General features: G+C 33.3%; 1 pseudogene; it reads left to right on the top strand.

Moving 5' to 3' along the window:
- Nucleotides 1–19358: 19358 nt before the first annotated feature.
- On the top strand, nucleotides 19359–19752 carry LOC138398249 (small ribosomal subunit protein uS8-like; annotated as a pseudogene).
- The last annotated feature ends 966 nt before the right edge of the window (nucleotides 19753–20718 follow it).

Here is a 20718-nt window from a genome sequence, read left to right as displayed (position 1 = left end):
ACATGAGAAGACAAGCTATTTTGAGAGCCCCAAAGATCACGCTGGCTCTCCAGCAATGGACTCCAACCAAAAGGAAATTGTTGAAATATCAGGTATGGAACTCAGAGTATGAATCACAAGTAAGATCAATAGGATTGATGAGAAAGCTGAAAATCAGCACAAAGGAACCAAATAAATAAATAAATAATTCAGGACATGTATGAAAAATTCCCTAAGGAGATAGATAATATAAGAAAAAAATATAATAGAGCCTCTGGAAATGAAAGAGTCATTTAGGGAATGTCAAAACACAGTAGAAAGGTGTAAGAACAGACTAGACTAAGCAGAAGAAAGAATTTCAGGACTTAAAGAAAATGCCTTTTGAATTAACCAAGTCAGTCAAAAATGAAAAAGAAGAATAAAGAATGAATAATCTCTCTGAGAAATATGTAAATATTTAAGAATAATAAGTATGCCTGAGAGAGAAGAAAAAGGATAAAGCATGGAAAACATATTTGAGGGAATACTGGAGAAAATCTTAGAGGTATTGCTAGACATTCAGATACAAGAAGGTCAGCAAACATTTGGTAGATCCAAGGCAAATAGGACATCACCAAGGCACATAATCATCAGTCTGACAAAGCCAAAGTGAAGAAGAAAATTCTAAAAGCTGTGAGACAAAAGCATCAAGTATCTTACCAAAAAAACCAAAAACAACAACAAAAAAAAAATAGATGCTGTCTCAAAAAAACATCAGACTAATGACAGATTTCTCAGCAGAAATCTTACACACCAGAAGGGATTGGGACCCATTTTTAGTCTTCTTAAACACATTAAGTGCCAGTCAAGAATTTTTTACCCTGCAAAACTAACTTTCATAAATGAAGAAGACAAGCAAACACCAAGGGAATTTATCATCCCACTAGACCTGCCCTACAAGAAATGCTTAAAATGCTGAATACTTGGACTAGAACAATCAATACCTACCAGTGTAAAAATACCTGAAAGTTAAAATTCACAGCTCTGATAAAACAGTGACACAAGAGAAAAAGTAAAACAACTAGGTAATAATCAACATTATGGCCAGAAGAGTATCTTACATATCACTACTAACACTGAACGTAAATGATTTAATGCTCCACTTAAAAATACAGATTGGCTGAACAGATTAAAGAAAAACACACAAATATATGCTGCCTCTAAAAATCTATTTAATTAAAAACAATTCTCATAGACTCAAGGTAAAGGGTTAGAAAAAATTGCTTCACACAAATGGAAACCAAAAGTGAGCAGGAGTAGCTATACTATATCAGATAAAATATACTTTAAATCAACAATGTTAAAAAAAAAGACAAAGATGGTCATTAAATAATGATAAAGGGTTCAATTCAACAAGATGATATAATAATCCTAAATATATGTGCACTTAACATAGGAGCTCCCGGAGTCATAAAACAAATTCTGTTAAACCTAAGGAGAGAAATAAACAGTGGCATCATAATACCCAGGGACTTTAACACTCTACTGATAGAACTAGACAGATCACTGAAGCAGAAAATCAACAAACACTGGACTTAAATGGGACTCTAGAACAGAGTCTCACTCTGTCACCCAGACTAGAGTGCAGTAGGATCATCATAGCTCACTGCAACCTCCAACACCTGGGCTCAAGCAATACTCCTGCCTCAGCCTCGTGAGTAGCTGGGACTACAGGCCCTCACTATCATGCCTGGCTAATTTTTCTATTTTTAGTAGAGATGAAATCTTGCTCTTGTTCAGGCTGGTCTTGAACTCCTGACCTCAAGTGATCCTCCCATCTTGGCCTCCCAAACTGCTAGGATTACAGGTGTGAGCCACCGTGCCTGCCACCTCATTCTTAGTTTTCAATATCCATTATATCACTTTATGACCATAAATACCCCTTATTTAGCTCCCACTTATAAGTGAGAACATGTGGTATTTGTTTTTCCATTCCTGATATACTCCACTTAGGATAATGGCCTCTAGTTCCACCCAAATTGATGCAAAAGATATTATTTAATTCCTTTATATGGCTGAATAGTAACCCATGGTGTGTGTGTGTGTGTGTGTGTGTATATATATATATATATATATACTACATATTTTTTTATCCAATTCTCAGCTGATGGACATGTAGGTTGATTATATACATTTACAATTGTGAATTGTGCTGTGATATACATATGTATCTTAATTAAAAATACTTTATTGCTAAAAGATGCTAACAATCATCTGCAACTTAGTGAGTCATAATTGTTTGCTGGTGGAGGGATTTGCCTTGATGTTGATGACTGCTGACTAATCAAGGTGGTGGTTGATGAAGGTTGGGGTGGCTATGGAAATTTCTTAAAATAAGACAACATTAAAGTTTGCCTCATCAATTGCCTCTTCCTTTTACAAAAGATTTCTCAATAGTATGTAATACTGTTTGATAGCATTTTACACACAGTAAAACTTCTTTCAAAATTAGTCAGTCCTCTCAAACTCTGCCACTCTTTTATCAACCAAGTTTCTATTAATAAATCTTCTGCTGTCATTTCCATAGTGTTCACAGCATCTTCACAAGGATTAGAGTCCATCTAAAAAAAATACTAATGTCCAGGATCTACAAAGAATCCAAACAAATCAGCAAGAAAAAAAACAAATAACCCTTTCAAAGAGTGGGCAAAAGACATGAACAGATGTTTTTCAAAAGAAGATAAAGGGCCAAAAAATATGAAAATATGCTTAACATCCCTACTCATCAGGGAAATGCAAATTAAAACTACAATGAGATACTACCTTACCCCTGTCAGGATGGCCATTATTAAAACATCAAAAACCAACAGATGTTTGTGCGGTTGCAGTAAAAAGGGAGAAGAAATGTTTATACACTCTTGGTGGGAATGTAAACTAGTACAACCTCTATGGAAAACAGTATGGAGATTCCTCAAAGAACTAAAAATAGACCTGTCATTTGATCCAGCAATCCCACTACTGGATATCTACCCAGAGTAAAAGTAGTCATTTTATAAAAAAGACACCTGCACTCAAATGTTTACTGCAGTACAATTCACAATCTTTACTCATCCATAAAAAGCAACTTCTCATTCATTTAAGTTTTATCTTGATGTTGTAGTAATTCAGTCATATCTTCAGGTTCCTGTTCTAATTCTAGTTCTCTTTCTCTTTCCACCACATCTTTAGTTACTTCTTCCACTGAAGTCTTGAACCCCTCAAAGTCATTCATGAGGGTCACAATCAACTTTTTCCAAATTCCTGTTAATAGAAATATTTTGACCTCCTCCAATGAATCACACACTTATTATGGAAGTCTCTGAATTTTCCGAATATTGAGAATTTTATGTCTAAAAGCAACACGTGAAAAAATTAGTTTTCTTCTGCCAGGGCTGTATTCCAGTTCCCTCTTTTTTAGAGGGGAGGGTGTTACTGCTGTTCCTGAAATAAAATTACTTATTGCTAAAGTTCCCCACTGGGGGGAAAAAAGAGTGAAATTAGTGTACTGCTCATTTTAAGCTTGATCTTACCTCTCGCTGTCAACCCTCCAGTCATTATTATTTAAACAGCAGTCTTGATTAATTTATTCATCTCTAGTCTTAGAGTAACTGTGTAATGAAAAGGGACTGAAAAAGGCTGGCTGTATAAGAGTGTAATACACCTTTACATACCAGTAAAGGTCAGTTACTCACCATTAATGTTTGAAAAAATTTCAGCATATAAAATGTTTTTGTAATATATTCCCTATAATCCAGTTGTACTGTAATAAATACAGTTGATTTTTTAGATCTCATTTTGAATGTTTTTAAAAAGTTTTGTGGCAAGTAGACTGAGAGGAAGTGGAAAATTGTTCCCTGCTACCATGAAAAGATAATATAGTACAATACTTTGTGTTTTTTCTGTATTAAAAGCATGTTATTAACTATCATTTATCACTGATTTGTCAGACTGTAAAACAATTGATATTTTTAATAGTCTAGGAAGTCTTGTCACTTTAAAAAGTTTCTTACTCTAGGGTCTTATAGCTTTCTGCATGAACTTAAATTACACCAATTTTCACTGTTCAGTGTGTGGTGCCATAACAATATAACATGAAATATCTTTCTTGTATGAGAAAATGACTACATGTGAATCTAAGAATAAGTAATTTATCATGTATTTTTTTAAAAGAAAAATAATGAGGGTGGTTCTATTCTTTAAAATCTTTAGTAATCTCATTTTCTCTACATTGTTGCTCAAATAAGATTTCCCTAATTTTATGAAAACCATCTAAGACATTACATTTGCTACATAATGGGAGGAATTCAGATAAGTATCATAAAACTTTCAGTAATGTCCATTGAAATTGTGTGCATTCTCTTCTCATCCTATACATCAAATGTAGCAGGAAAAGTTCCAGACAGTGTTAAAATTTGGGGTTTAGAACACAACTTTAATGCCTAGGAGCCGCATTACATTGGGGCTAGATTTTCAGTCTGTAAAGTTGAATAATACTACTACTTATATGACAAGGTTTAATCTAAGAAATAAAGTGTATACAAGCACAGCTCAAATCTTTTTGAGGTAGAGATCTTATCTTAAGGTTCATTGTATTTTTGGTAATATGTGTGGCTCCTTTGCATCTAGAATATGCCCAATTTACATATGAAAAATTAGATCTAATAAATTATTGAGATTAATATTCCAAAAGAAGTCTTCACTTTGTAAGTAATTTGAGGGAATAAAGGAAAGATAGATCATTTTTCTCCCAAAGTTACCAAGAAATTTCACAGAAAGTCTTGAACAGCATAGATTGACTCAGCAGTTTATGTCCCAACATCTTTTCTGAGAAAGCTTAAAACATTTCATACCTCACTTAAAAGTATACGTCTTTGGAAAGAAAATAGCTTGAAAATATTATATGTTGTACCATGATTGATTGTGGAGAAGATTGGATTGGATTTATGTCAACAAAGGAAGCATCCTTGGAGAAAGATATATTTTTAGTTCTCTTACAGAAGGGACATATACTCTAAGAAGTCTTTGGTCTTGATATTAGAGGAAAATGATTCATAGATCTCATGAGTGAATGGAATCAGTCCCTTTAAATTGGAAAATAATGAAAAATTGTCATCTATTTCTAAAGCAGAAGGTGCTGCTAATATACACATAACATTTTGGGAGCTTTGATTTGTTAAAATGTTTTAGAACACTTTATATATACATATAATCTCAAAACAATTTATATAGAGAGAGATGTTGCACATGCTAAATAGTAGTCATTTATATTTTAGATGGGTACAGTATCAGACAAAATGAGACATCTGGTAAAGTCTATAGGACAGCATATGAGCTTGAGAGTCTGTGGGAAATTCACAATAGGAAAAGGTAATAAAAGAGTAAAAATAAACCATATGTTGCTAATGATTTAGAATGTGAGGAGGATTTTTTTAAAGCTGAGTTCTATTACATATGGATTTAATTTATTTCCTGGAATCCAAAACTCTCAGTGATAATCAAAATGAGTAAGTTTCTGCATCTCTGGCCATAAAGAAGGTATGTTTATCAGTGACACTGAAGGTGCCTCCCTCCCATCCATCTGCCCCTTTACTCTGTGCGGAAGGAATATGAACTTGAACAAAGATGACCCCAATCATTTCTAACTTACCCTGTGGCTTTAACAATCCTCAAAGATTTGAAATTCAGTATGCTCCTCTAAACAAATTTTCCACAGAATTATATGTTATTATAAACACTATATGATGAAATTATTGGAACTGAAGGTTCTGAAAATTCTAGAAACTATAAAATTGGTGTTAGAAGAGATTTTCTACACAGCAGCCTTTTATCAAGGGTGCCCCTCTTATCTCCTGCATGAAAATCATGAAACTGTCTGTTAAGAAGCAGATTCTTGGATTCCACCCTGACCTTCTGAATTAGACTCTGTAAGTGAGAACCTGGAATCTATACTTTTAACAATTTCGCTCAGGTGATGTTTAGACTCCCTAAAGTTTACAACTAACTTAGTGATCTAGAACTGTGCTGTCTGCCATGGTAACCACAGCCACACGTGGCTACTGAGTCCTTGAAATATGGTTAGTGTCATGCTCAAAGAATAAAATACATCTCAGATTTTGAAGACTTGTTATGAAAAAAGTAAAATATCTTAATAATTTTATATTAGTTACATGCCGTTATTATAATATGGATACATTGGATTAAATAAAATATATTACTAAAATGAATTTCTCCTCTTTCTTTTTTACTATTTTTATACGTATACTAGAAAATTTTAATATTGTATGTAGCTTCCATCATATTTCCTTTGGATAGTGCTGTTCCTAAGACTACAGATGTTGATAATAACTTCGGATCTTTTGTTCAGCCTTATACTGAAATATTTATATCTTCTTAACAATTCGTTATAATATTTAAAGGATATTTACTTTTAATTTTTATTTGTGACATCCAAGTACTAAAATTTTTTACATGAACCAGCTATCTGTCATAGATGATATCATGACTTTAATTTAGTTATAAGAAAAATCAGTTCTGTAAATAAATTTGATGTAATTTGAATTTATGAACTTGAACAATTGCCATAGACTCTAAAATAAAGCTACTTTTCTAGCACTAACAGTTGACTGCTGCCTATTATATGAGAATTACATATTGCTTCTTTTGTATTACAAAGTGTGTGTCCATTAACGTGTGCGTGCATGTGTGTACGTGGGCACGGCACTTAATACACAAAGTAGCTAATTAATCAAATGAATTCTCTATTCCACTTGAGCATACAGCAAGAAACATATTGTAGTCATCCTTGTAATTATGTGAAAGCCACGTGACCAAGTTCACGGAATCTGGGTGGAAATGATGAACCAAATTTTCAACTATGGTCCGTAAAATCTTCCCCTTCACAATCCTCCATTCTTTTTCTCTATCAGAAAATTAAGTGAAGAAAGCTTCAAGGACCTAAAAGAAAATGGTACCACAGAAGTATAAGGAGCCAAAAAGTCCAAAGCATGGCTCAGAGGACAATGGCCCATAAGAGACTCCCAACAAGGAAACTCTTTTTAGATTGTTACATTAGTGAAAAAGTAATAATAATAATAATGGGATAAGTCACTTAAATTTTAGAGTTGTTATAGCAGTTAGCCTACCCTAACAAAAAAATATATTTTTAGAATGCCTTCTTTTCCTTTCTAAATCCCAACAGGTAATATTTCATATTCATTGTGTTCTTGGGCTAAATCTGATTTTTTTAAGGAAACCTATAATTTTAGAAAAATAAATCTCATCAGACACTATTACTTATCTCAGACTTGTATAAGTCATCTTTGCTTTTTCTGTCAGTGAAATTTCTTCAGTTATGTCATTTAAAATAGCGTTAATTATTTTCATTTATATAGACTAGGGTTTGGAAAACATCTTTTTATCTGCAAAGAGTCAGATAATAATATTTTAAGCTCTGTGGATCTCTACCACAACTAATCAGCTCTGCTCTTACAGTACAAAAGTGGTTTAAACAATACATAAAGAATGGGTATGGCTGTGTTCAACTAAAACTTTATTTATAAAAACAGGTGGAGAACCCACAAGCTGTAGCTTTCTAATCCATGGTATCAACTGCTAATGGCTCAATAGTAATTTGGAGATTCCGAATAGTATCAGATAACTCAGCAACTTCACTTAGTATGCTAAAAATATTACTTTTTTTTTAATGTTGCTCTATATTCAATTTAGGGTACTTTGTTGTTTCTCTCTTAATGTATAATTTTTGGATAGATTTCTTAGAACTTCATGAAAAAATATTTTCCTACTTACCTACATTGTTCGGCTACTTTGGGTATCAATTTGGGCTTGACTTTTTTCCTTACTTGCTTCTGTGCCTTCTATTTCCTAATTCACAAAAAAAAAAAAAAAATAAAAAAAAAAAATTAATTATTGAGTAGAACTGACAGGGCAGTTCATTAAAATGGGAGAGGGAGGGAAAAAATACAATTCAGAGAGAAAATGATAAAGTACTAAAACACAATTAAAGCAGTCACACATTTAAACTATCTTGATCAGAGAAACCTCTTTGCAGCCTTTTTTTTTTTTTTGATGATGATGTCAGTGCTCTTTTCATTGTTTGTTAAATTTTTGGAACTTCTTTCTAAATCATTATGCATTATGCTCTCTGTATAAATTGTGTTTTTATAGAAACTTGATTTAGCCCCTACTTCAGTGCCTTCATGTGGTTTTTCTACATTAAAAACGCAATTGAAATAAACCCCACCCTCAAAAAGGAAATAAGGCAACCCTCAGAAGGAAAAAATAAGTTGTGACAAAGTATTTCCACTCCTTGGCTCTAACTATAAAGTAATCAGCACAAAGAGGAGGCAGAGGGTAAGAAAATTTGTTTTCAATTGAATGTTTTTCTTTAAAGGACTGAAATCTAATTTGGGTGAGTTGTTGCTTGATTTTATCAATTTGATCAAAGCAGAAATAAAACAAATATTCACATCAGTTCAATCATTTACATAACCTCAGATATTCAACTTTGATGAGATGTTTAATTTTTAATCAAACATGTCACATATCATAACCAAATTTAGTAAGAATAAAGCGCCCCATACATGTTTTAAAATAAACTCAATTTTAAGAATCTTGTGCTATATTTTTAGGTGTTCTCTCTTATTATGTAATAGTAGTTGATCTCATATTTTCTATCATCAAAATGATGAAACCAGAAAGACTGTACTATAGTCTATTGATTTTAATCAACATTGCAATAACTTCAGCCACAATTGCAGGTTGCTTCATATCCAGAATGTTCTAGGTTTGTTATCAGTGGCTTCAACTCCTGTTGTACATATACTTAATAGTAAAACATGAGCATCAATGTTCAGAAACTGGGAATATGTTTCTGAGGAAAAGTGATGAGAGAGGCCCTCTATTATCCTTATTCCTGGGGAAAAGAGTTCCCATGTGGTAAAATCATAAAGAAATTTCTTAACAATTCAAGAGTATTTTTTATGAAGCTTGTGCTCAATCCATGAGAAACTCAAGACACTGTCCTAAGCATAAAGGCTACAATGGTGAGCAAAATAACCCTAGTTCCTGCTCTCATAGATTTTATACCATAGTCTAGTGGGTAAATCATACATGAACCAAATAATCCCATAGCAGCATGTGTGCTAGCTAGCTCTGAAGTTCCCACGGGTCCTCTGATGATGTCAAACAGGCACCTGACCTAGTTCGAGAGTCAAAGAAATGCTTACTGAAACAAGTGAACTGAGATTTGAAGGATGACTAAAAACATTTATCTTTATTTTTTCTAGCAATTAATTTGTTGCCAGTTGTGTTTGTGGCAGTCATTGAAGGTTGCCATGTTCTTTTTTGCTGCAGAGCCTTTGATTTTTTCATATGTTTACCCTCCCATATTTGCAGGGATTATAAGGGTGAATGTCAGTTGTCTAACCCAGTTATAGCAATTCTATTCTTCTTGTATAAAATTTGTTACAGCATATCATAAATTATAATCCTGGCCAATGAGATATCACAGGAAATCTTTTGGGGGCTTCTGGGGAAAATATTCTAGAAGGACATAGAAGGAAAACTGCAGTTCCCACCTTTGGATATTGTTGCATAAGGACCTGATGCCCAAAAGAGCTGTAGCTATTTTGAGACCATAGGCAAGTTGAGGTGTTTCTGTCAAGGTGAAGATGGGAGTGTGGAAAGATGGAGAAAACCCACATCCAAACTAATATCGTTTATCTTTTGGGTTTACCTCGGAGTTCCTGCACTGTCTCTGGACCTGATTTGTAAGACAATAAGCCACTATTTTTAAGCCTCTGTTTGTTTGTCAGATACTACAATCATTGAAGCCAAAATCAAAATAATCCCAATTAGAAAAATATGCTTTAATGCTTAGATTTAACAGACTAATTATAAAATCATAACAATGACAGAAAAATATCTGGAAGAATCCCAATAATGGTTAACTATACATAAGGAAGAAGCATTGGAGGATGAAGCATGAATGACTTTGACAAGTTTGCAAAGAACATGTATTCATTGATGGCTTTGGTAGTAAAAGATTTTTCTTAATGATAAAATATAATTTTGCATGATTGTTATAAAAATTAAATCTTTTTTAGGCATTAGCCTCATGCTTTCAATGTCTGATTTATAGAGAATACCCAATGAATGTTCCATTTATGTTTACTGAAAGAATAAACGCATTAAACCCTTTCAAAGTGTCTGGAGAAAGGAAAAGTCATTGCCTCCACTTATGTTAATTCCCGCTTGACGTTACCCCTGTAAGTATTATTATTTCCATTTCATACATGAGAAATTTGAGCCTCAGAGAGTTTTAGAAAGGGCATAGCTATAGAGTGATCAACTGAAATTTAAACCTGAGGTTTTCTAACTTAAAAGCCCAGCAGTTTCTCCAAGCAGGTTCTTCTCTTCACAATATATAACCAGTAATTTAAAAGATGGACTCTTTTCCATTTTAATGGCAATCCTACTGCTTTTTTTACTAATTACTTGAGCTCTTAGAATTCTGACTTTTCTTTCTAATCAGAGAAACAAGTTTCCTCTCTAATTTTACTGTTTTCCTACACATTGCAAGGGGATATTCTGGCTTATTCCCTCTAATATTGGGTCCTGAAATCAGTCATATCAGAGTCACTTGTTACGGTAGGCTATTTCTAGGCTCCATATAAGAGTTGGACCCAATCATATACATTTATAAAAGTCCCTGAGAGACTCTAACATATACACCAAAGTTGAAGAACCGTAATGCTCCATTCAGAAAATATGCTATTCTTATCAAATAAAATTCAACCATAGAAAGTAAAGTCTATTAAAATGCAAAAAATAAACTTGGTTATATAAATTATAAAAACAAATCTTATTTTCTTGTTTCTTATTATTCAAAATAAATACTCAATTCTCAAGAAAATATATTACCCTTCTGTAATATATTTATTTTGTCAAAAGTTAATTAAAAAATAATGAATTTTTATCTAATTAAATTATACTGACAAAAAAATTGTTCAAGCTAAAAACAGTAATCTATATGAGTCTGAACTTTCTTTAATAAAAAGTACATTTAAAGTAAAGCAAATAATAAGTTGGTAATGTGACCTAGTATTATCTTTTTAATGGGATGACACACAGCATTATCTGCCAGCATCATGGCAACAAGACAAGACTAAAAGCGAAGTTACTTCTTTTTTTTTTTTTTTTTTTTTTTTTAATGGATATGACAAATATGCCTTTGGGATACTCAGGAATCCTGTAGTAGAAAGACCAAAGAATATGTGTTAAGTGCAAGTAGATGCTATTCCATAATTCCAACATTTTCTCCTTCATCTAATCTGAAAATTATACAACTCCCTTTAACCATTTCTTTTCTAAATAAGTAATATTTTATGTACATTTAATAAGCCAATTCATAATATGCTCTCTGATGTCTCTGATTTCTCTAGATCACAGATGCTTACAGAAGACAAGAAATCCATTCATTCATTCATTTGCAGACATCTATTGAATATTTACCACATCCCAGACACTGTTGAAGGCATAGAATATACAAAATTAAGTAGAACATGGTGGGCAAAGGCAAAAAGGTGTGCCAATACAAGGAAACACAAAGAACCATGTTTCCAGTTATGTTTAATAGCTTGATAATAAGTATATGGTGGAATTAGGTAGGAGAAGTAAGCATGGTTAGATTATCAAGAGGCTTATATGCTAGATCAAAGACTCTGAGCTTTATATTGAAATTTTAAAAGATCCTAAGAAGTCCAGTGATATGAAATTACTTGAATTAAGGGTTAGAAACATAGATTAGAATTTACTATCTTTATCTATTTCTTTCTCATGGCCAACAAGTAAATCAACTAGTTACATGCCTGGGGAAAGTTATTTAATTTCTTTACGTTGATATTTATAATAAATTTATTTTCAGACTAAGGAGAGAATCAAGGAGTCCCATAGTTCTATAGAGCTTTTTGAAGCCCTCTGGAGAAATCCAACAACACACACACAAAACACAACATTGTCAGTTTTATTTGCTTTATGTACAGGGCTTTGGTTACGATTACATTCACGGGAAGTATTAACTACCCTGGACCAGATATACTCTAGAGACTTCTACCATCATAAGATAGTATGTCTATAAAACAAATATAATATCCATCAGCATATATTGTCTAAATATCAGAATATTTGAAGCATCTAATCAAGAACATTATTCTTCCCTAAGTGAATTACCCAGGACTTTTTGTTGCAAGTGACAGAAAACCAACACAAATTAGTTTTTTTAAAAAAATAAAGAAAATTAATTGAGCTCACTGACTTAGGAAAGATAAAGGTGGAGCTGGCCTCAGACAGCTCTAAATACTAGGACTCAAATGATGGCATCTGGTTCCCCTCTCTTCACCCCTCCCCACTCTCTCTCGCCTCTACTTCTTTGTAAGTGGGCTTCAGTTTCACTTTGTACAATTAAATTTGCTCCAAGCAGAGGAAACTTAGCCAAGGTCAGCTCCAGATTCCATTATCCAAGTTGGGAAGAACATAAGAGGGAAGCAAAAGCTTCTACTTCTTTGCAATCACATAGAAATTCCAAAGGAGAAAGATCAGAATGGCTAGTCCTGGATCAGGTGTTTATGTCATATCTCCATATCTGTGGCTGATAATTTCTAAGCAAATTAAACACACATATATGCCCCCCCCATGCACACATGCACACTTTCCATTATGTTTAACATAAATTTTAGGCAAAAAAACCTCACAATTAGTTGAAACAAAAGTAGTAAGCAATCCCTGTTAGTATAAATAGATTCTTTAGGAAAGAGAGTCTTCGTGTGCTCTGGTAGTGTAATTCAGATTATTTTTACTTCTTATTTTTTGTTTTAACTGTATTTCTTGAATGTGTTTTGATTCCTGGATTCATTTCAGCAGAATTATTCTCCAGACCAATGATTTGTTATTTTCACCTAGGATTTTCACAGAAATGCATTCATTCTTCATTCATTTGTTTAATAAGTTCTATTATATCAAGTACTTTAGGAGCTGGAATACAGCACTAAACAAAAGCCTAAAAACCTTAGCACTTTATAGGGAGCTTCTTTTCTATTGAGAGAAAGACACAATAAACAAGTAAACAATAAATAAATAGTACAATTTCACATAGTGGCAAGTGCTGGAAAGAAATAAAGTAGGTTATAGAATAGAAAGGGAGAAAGTGAGGGCAAAATTGACTGACTTGAAGGAGAAATCTACGTGCACATCTAAAGAGAGAGCATCCAGACAGAAGGAAGAGTAAGTTTAATGGGGTAGTTTGCCTTAAGGGGCAGAATGAATTCCTAAGAGGCTGGACTGGAGTGAGCACCATTGGGAGAGCATGGAGTGAAGGGGAAGTGGGGGTAGATCAAGTAGATGTTTTTAAGCCACAGTAAGTACTTTAAATTTTATCATAAGGGTAATAGGAAACCACCAGAGTATTTTGTGCCAGAGAGAAACATGTTTTAATTTATAAAGTATCCTTGGCTACTGTATGGAGAAGAAACAGGAAGGGGTTAATATTATGAATGAAATTTGCAAGACCCATCGGGAAGTGGTTGCTGAAATCATGTGAGATGATAGGCTCCTGGTTATGGGGGAGAGAGTGACAGAGTAGAAGTGATGAGAAGGAATTCAATTTGAGGTGGGAAGTGATGGGATTTGCTGACGGATTGGACGTAGGTATGAGTGGAAGAGAAAGAGATGACTTTTGAGTTTCTGGCCTAAGAAACTACATGTGAGCAGCAGCAAAAACAATGACTTAGCTCTTAGTCCATTCTTTAGGCAAAATTATCAACTAGTATAAGCATAATTCCAGAGAAAAACAGTTTCTGAAATAATCATTGACAGGGTACTATTTGGGAATTTCAGATAAATTCCAATAATTGTTCATGAAATTGCTATTTCTGGTTGAAGCATTCAGAAATATTGTTCTCAGAAATACTGGTTCTGTTTTTCTCTACTTGTTTATCTTTGTTTAGCATGGTTGGTTTGATTGATAGGATTATTTTTGAGTTTTGAGTATGTGATGACTATTTTTCACTTATTTGGCAGCATGTCAACACTTTGATTAAATTTCTGCAAGTTTTTCTACAAATATGTGCTAATTTATAAAGATCTCAGGAGTCTACTTATTTACAAGCACTCCACTTTATAGTAGCCTCTGGGCATTTAACTGGAGTATCTATCTGAAAAGAAATTCAAGTTTTAAGACAGAAACAATTCTGTATACGGGAGAAGTCTGCTATGAAAAATCATACCTAAAAACCTGATAATAAAGAATTTCCAAAATTTCTGATACATACCAAGCTCAGAGCCTTCATTTAGAATGTTTCCTGATGAACAGTGATTCTCAGCAATACTACCATAGTCTAAGCAGCTGGGTCTTCCCATATTTGAAGCCAAAGTTTTGTCCATTCAATTACTAAACAGCAAATCATCATAATTACCTAAATTAATCTCTTATGCACATTTTAGACAAAGATAAAAATAATGCAACTATCTAAGGTTATTCAGCTGTTTTGCTCATCAATTTCTAACTCTGTTCTTTCAATAATTAACCTAACTCATAAATAACTTAATAAGAATATATTCAGAACATATAGGCACATTTGTACCCTACTGAATATTTAATTGCTGCTCTAATTTCTTGATAATAACTTTACAAAAGGTAGTGGTTCACAATCTTTTCACACTAAGTCAATATTAGAAATAGTATCCTTTTATCATCTCATTTCCAGAGTCTAAAACTAAAGGAAAGATGAATGGAACCAACATTTTTTGAGTACTGCTATGTGCTTGAAGTTTAGACATACCACCCACTTTAATCCTCACAACAGTCATATAACAGAGATAGTAATATTCACCTTTTTCTAATTAAAAAGAAAGGAATGTGGACGTTGAGCAATTTTTCTGAAGTCACACAACTTGTAAGTGGTAAAATTGTAATTATAGTATAGGTCTGTCTGAGTCCTGGCCGGTACTATTGCTACTGTATTATGCTTAATCTACTCAGTTAAAGGTGAAAGAAGATTTAATGTATCTGTGGGTAATTTAGATGTTTTTATTTCCCTAGGCAGTCTCTGTTCTCACCCCATATTCATTTTATAGTAGGATTGAGCCTTTGTTACATTACAAAATCAATTTCAACTCAATGATATTTTTGTAGCATGTGCTAGTTAATATAATGTGTCAACTTGGCTAGGCTATGATGCCCAGATGTTATGTCAAACACAAGTCTAGATGTTGCTATGAAGGTATGTTTTAGATGTGACTAAACATTTTAATCAGTAAACTTTGAGTAAAGTAGATTATTCTCTATAATGTGAGCGGGCCTCATTCAGCCCCAGTCAAAGGCCTTAAAACAAAGACTGAGGTTTCCTGAAAAAAAAAAAAAAAAAAAGAATTTTTGCCTTAAGACTGAAACATAGAAACTCTACCTGAGTTTCTTTCCTGGCCTGCCCTGCAGATTTCAGGTACAAGGCCACATGCAACATCAGCTCTTACTTGAATTTTATTCCTGCCAGCTTGCTATACAGGTTTCAGACTTACCATCCTCCATAATCATGTGAGCCAATTCCTTAGAATCAATCAATCTCTCTCGGTGTCTCTCTATCTCTCATAGATAACATACATTATATTATACTCTGATTTATTTCAATGATTTAGATGATGAGATGTGGGATATCGAGTTGAGATTTTGGACTGTGAGTTGATTGTGGATGGATGAAGACTTTTTGTTGGGATGGGATGAATGTATTTTGCACATGGGAAAAACTTGAATTTGGTAGGGACCAGAGGGCCACCCGTTATGGGCTGAATGGTATCCCCCTAAAAGCTATATTTGGTCCTAAACTTCAAAATCTCAAGATTTTATTTGGAGATGTGTTCTTTATATAAGTGATTGAGTTAAAATGCAATGGTAAGTCTGGGCCCAAACCCCAAATGACTGGTAGCCTTATAAAAGGGGGAAAATTTGGGCACATAGACTGACATGCACGTAAGGAGGATGCCATGAGAAGATCAGAATTATGCTGCCACAAGCCAAAGAGAGAGGCCTGAACAAATCCTTCCCTAGTGTCTGTGAGAGACTGTGGCCCTGCTGACACATTGATCTGAGACTTCTGCAACTGTGAGACAATCTGTTTCCATTGCTTAAGCCACTCTATTGCAAAGTACCAGTTTGTGGTACTTTGTAAGGCAGCCCTAGAAGACTCGTACAGATTTTAGTAGGATTTTTATGGAGATTTCATCCAAAGAGGGAGAAGAGAAATTGACATATCTCCACAAGCAGTAAAACATAATAAATTCCCTATTAGGCATCTCTCATTACTCAAATCTCCTTTCCAGCTCCAGCTCATCTCATTTCTCTATTTTCTTTCTCCATTCAGCAATCAATCCTCTCTCTGGTTCTTCCCTAAATTTACTCACTTTCCTTACACGAAAACAAAAGTTTTTTTCTTAGTTAGGGAGCCCTGGGATTCTCCAAAGCAGCTTAGCAATTACATAATCATGCCTCCCTCCTCTCCCACCCCCCAAACATCAACAAAGTATTCACTCAACAGCACAGACCTCTTTTAAATAGCAATTAAAAGATTTTTCTCCCTCCTAACTGTTTCTCTTTGAATTTTTCCCTTTGAAGCTAGCATTTGTGTTTATATTTGGCATCACATGGGCACCAGGCCTGCATCATGAAGATGGAATTTGATGCAAAAACTGCAATAGATTAAATTACTACCATAGATCACAGCCTATATCAATTTATATTTTCTTAAATCTGGAAATAATATATTTTATAAATGAACTTTTCTTACCTATATAGGGCCAAAAAAAAAAAAAAAAAAAGGAAAGAAATAAATTAATTGACAGCATGGAGAAAGCATCAGAGACCAAAAGGGGAGTGGATCAGGAGAGAGGCACCATCAGCCGGAGACTTTTAGTAACTCAGGCCTCTGCTCTGGGACCATTCTAATTTCTGTGCTGGCTCTGATGTTTCTTTCTTCTCTGTACTCTTACCCGAATAACATTATATTGTCTTTTACTGCTGCTGTTTGAACACTTTTATCAGTGAATTTATAAAATGGAAATCCATGCTCATATAACCTGATGTCTTAGTGATTCTATTGTACTTCAGAAGGTTCAGGAAAAAGATAAATACAATTTATATATGCCACAGTTAAATACATTCTCAACAAAGACTGAACTAAGAAATGTTAAATATATTCTTTAAAGCAAATTAATTTTCATATGGCATTGATAATGCCATGCTTATAGAAAATTTGAAAAGTCAATAAAAGTAAAAATAAGAAAATAAAGATCACCCACACACCAACAAGAATAATCACTTTAGTATCCTGATAAGTCCAACCTAAATTTCCTTTCTATATAATTTTCTTAAAAAGTACCACATTAAAATTACTTAGTATGTCATTTATTTCAAATTAATTGTTTAATCATTATTAAGTTGACATTTATGAAAAATAAACACACATATATACTAGCATTTATATATAAAGTTGAAACCATAGGGTGTTTATTCAATAGTGTGACTATCATCTAGTAAACACCTAGGAAGCTTCAAGGGCTCTGCTAGGAAACAGGACAACATAATGAAACTCATGTTCTTTGTATGTGTTTGAATCAAACAAAACCAAAAGTTCAACTTTTACCATTTCAAAAGCTCAAAAAGGATCACTTCTAATATTAATTGTGAATACAGCAAAGTTTGTTTTCCTGGATCTGCATTTCCCTATTCTACATCCTGCTCTTACCCCTTTCCTATCACCTAGATACCAAGTTTTTTCAAATTTTCTCTCCTATACCAAAGGCTACACTCATAATCTCATTCTCCATAAGGTGTAAATGACTTAAAACAGCTTAAATTACTTCCCATCGGCTAATTTAATTTTTTAAAAAATACATTAAAGCCTTAATTTAAGAGCATGATGCACTTAAGTTGTATTTTTTGTCATCATCTAGTGAATAGGATGGGAATTCATTGATAAGATTATGGGTCTACACATTAATTACTATAATTATGTTTATATGGTATTAATTCATTCTGTCCATGTATACATTTAGACATAATGATAGGATTGTTAGTTTTAGATACCAATCACTTAAACAAAATTCCCAAATCAGCCTCTGATTAATAAGAATAATCAAATTTTGGATCACATTTTATTCCACAGAGGTTAAAAGAATAAAAAGCAGAATCCATATTGTTTCTTTTTACCATAGAGTGCTTTTAACCCACATCAGAACCATCTATAACACAATTCTGAGAGCATATATCATACACTTGAAGTTGTCTTGAAGTCCAAACTAAAATTTAACAAGTACTTATAAAGTTAATACTATGTAAAAGGCTCTCTTAATATGTTAAAACATGACCTAAGAGAGCTCAGATGAAGGAGATAGATACATGATTACAGTTAAAGAAACAGTTGTAGGTTCTCTCAAATTTCCACATCACACCTAAGAGGGCTCTTATTTCAAAATCCAGTCTCTTTGAAACAACACCTCAATGAGCTTTCCAAGTACATATTCAAGTATAAGTTGATAATCATACACTGTAAATTGATCATAAATATCAAATTGGCAGCTTTGAAAATCTCTCTGAGGATATATCTAATTAATTGAAGAAGTTAATAAATATAGATTCTACCATATGGACATTACTAAGCAACACTTTTGACACTACTACTGAAATAAGAAGTATTTACTAAGTAAACCACAGTGTTTTGTTTAACATTTTAAAATATAAACCTGAAAAGTTCATCACAGCTCTACCAATTATCTCCTAAATGGTCAATACCCTCATAAAAATGTAGCAATCTTATTTGTAGGAATTTACCCAAGTGAATTGTTCACGTAAAAACTCATACCCAAAAGTTTATAGAAGCTTTATTCATAATCTATCAAAATTGGAAACAATTAAGATATCTTTCATCAATTGAGTTGATAAACCATGGTACATCCATACAATGGACTGCTACTATTCAACAATAAAAAGAAACAAGCAATTGATTCACATAACAACATGGATAAATATTAAATGCATTTTTGCAAAATGAAAGAACTGAAAGCCAAAAGACTACATAATACATTATTCCACTTATATAAAATTCTGGAAAAGACAAAACCATAGATGGAAAACATATCAATTGTTGATAGGCATTGGAGAAGGGGAGATTGGTTGATTGCAAAAAGGCCACATAGAGAAATCTTGAGAGCTACAGAACTCTGCTCTAGTGGATGCTTAACTCCGTGCATGTATTAAAACTCATGCAGAGCTCTTTCCGCCATCTTTCCGTGCTGCCATAATGGTGCACATGAATGTCCTGCCTGATTCTCTTAAGAGCATCAACAATACCAAAAAGAGAAGTAAACACCAGGTTCCTATAAGGCTGTGCTCCAAAGTCATCATCTGGTTTCTAACTGTGATGATTAAGCATGGTTACACTGGTGAATTTAAAAACATCAGTGATCATAGAACTGGGAAAATTATTGTGAACCTCACAGGTAGGTTAAACAAGTGTGGAGTCATCATCCCAGATTTGATGTGTAATTCAAAAATCTAGAAAATGGCAGAATAATCTGCTCCCATCACACCAGTTTGGTTTCATTGTACAGACAACTTCATCTGGCATCATGGACCATGAAGAAGGAAGAAGAAAACACACAGGAGGGAAAATCCTGGGATTCTTTTTCTAGGGATGTAATCCATATTTACAAATAAAATGTGTCAATGAAAAAAAACCAACCTCATACAGAGTAAACTTTAAACTTTACTGTGTACAAACTTTAAAAAAAAATCAATCAAGATTTCAGGGATTGCAGGATAAAATACAGATTGTGACAAATGGAATTTAACTGTGTGATATATGTATGACATAACCTCAACAAAAGGAATAGGGGAAAAAACGAGCTGACCTTAGTAACTTTGAAGAACAGTGTTCTGACTGGCTATTATAAGGCTTAAAAAAAAAAAAAAAGAAAACCAAAAACTGTGCAATATGAATGTTCATACTGGTAGAATTGTAGACTAGTGTAACAATTTTAGAATATGATTTGACATTATCTACTAAAGTCAAAATATGTGGTACTATATACTCATAGTACTCAGAAATGTCACTACTTGGTAAATGAACATATGTTCTCCAAAAGTCATGTACAAGGATGTTCATAGTAGCATTATTTGTAAAATTCTTACACTGGAAATATCCCAAATGCCCATCAAAAGTAAAATGCATAAATAAATGGTGATATATTTATATAATGCAATATTATTCGGCACATATTATCAAAGTACAGACCTGGAATCATATCCAGTTAGGTACCTGTCTTTTTATATAGCCCATGAGCTAAGAATGGTTTACATATTTTTTAAATAACTACTTTTTAAAATAGTTATGTACATAATGGCCTCATCTTTTCCCTTTGCCCACAAAATCTATAATATTTACTATCTGGCTTTTTATGGAAAATGTTTGACACTCCCAGCAATGAAAATTAATGAACTTCCACTAAGTGTAATACAGATGAATCTCAGAAACTTAATAGTAAATGACAAAATACTGTAGGATCCCATTATATAAATGTCAAATGACAGGCACAAACTATAATGTTTTGTGATGCATGCTTAGGGGGTAAAGCTATTTTAACAAAAGGAAGTAAATA

The sequence above is a fragment of the Eulemur rufifrons genome, chromosome 17 (genome assembly GCF_041146395.1).
Source record: "Eulemur rufifrons isolate Redbay chromosome 17, OSU_ERuf_1, whole genome shotgun sequence".
Taxonomy (NCBI): Eukaryota; Metazoa; Chordata; class Mammalia; order Primates; family Lemuridae; genus Eulemur; species Eulemur rufifrons.
The sequence above is the reverse complement of the archived record's forward strand: the minus strand, read 5'-3'. Positions and strand labels throughout refer to the sequence as shown.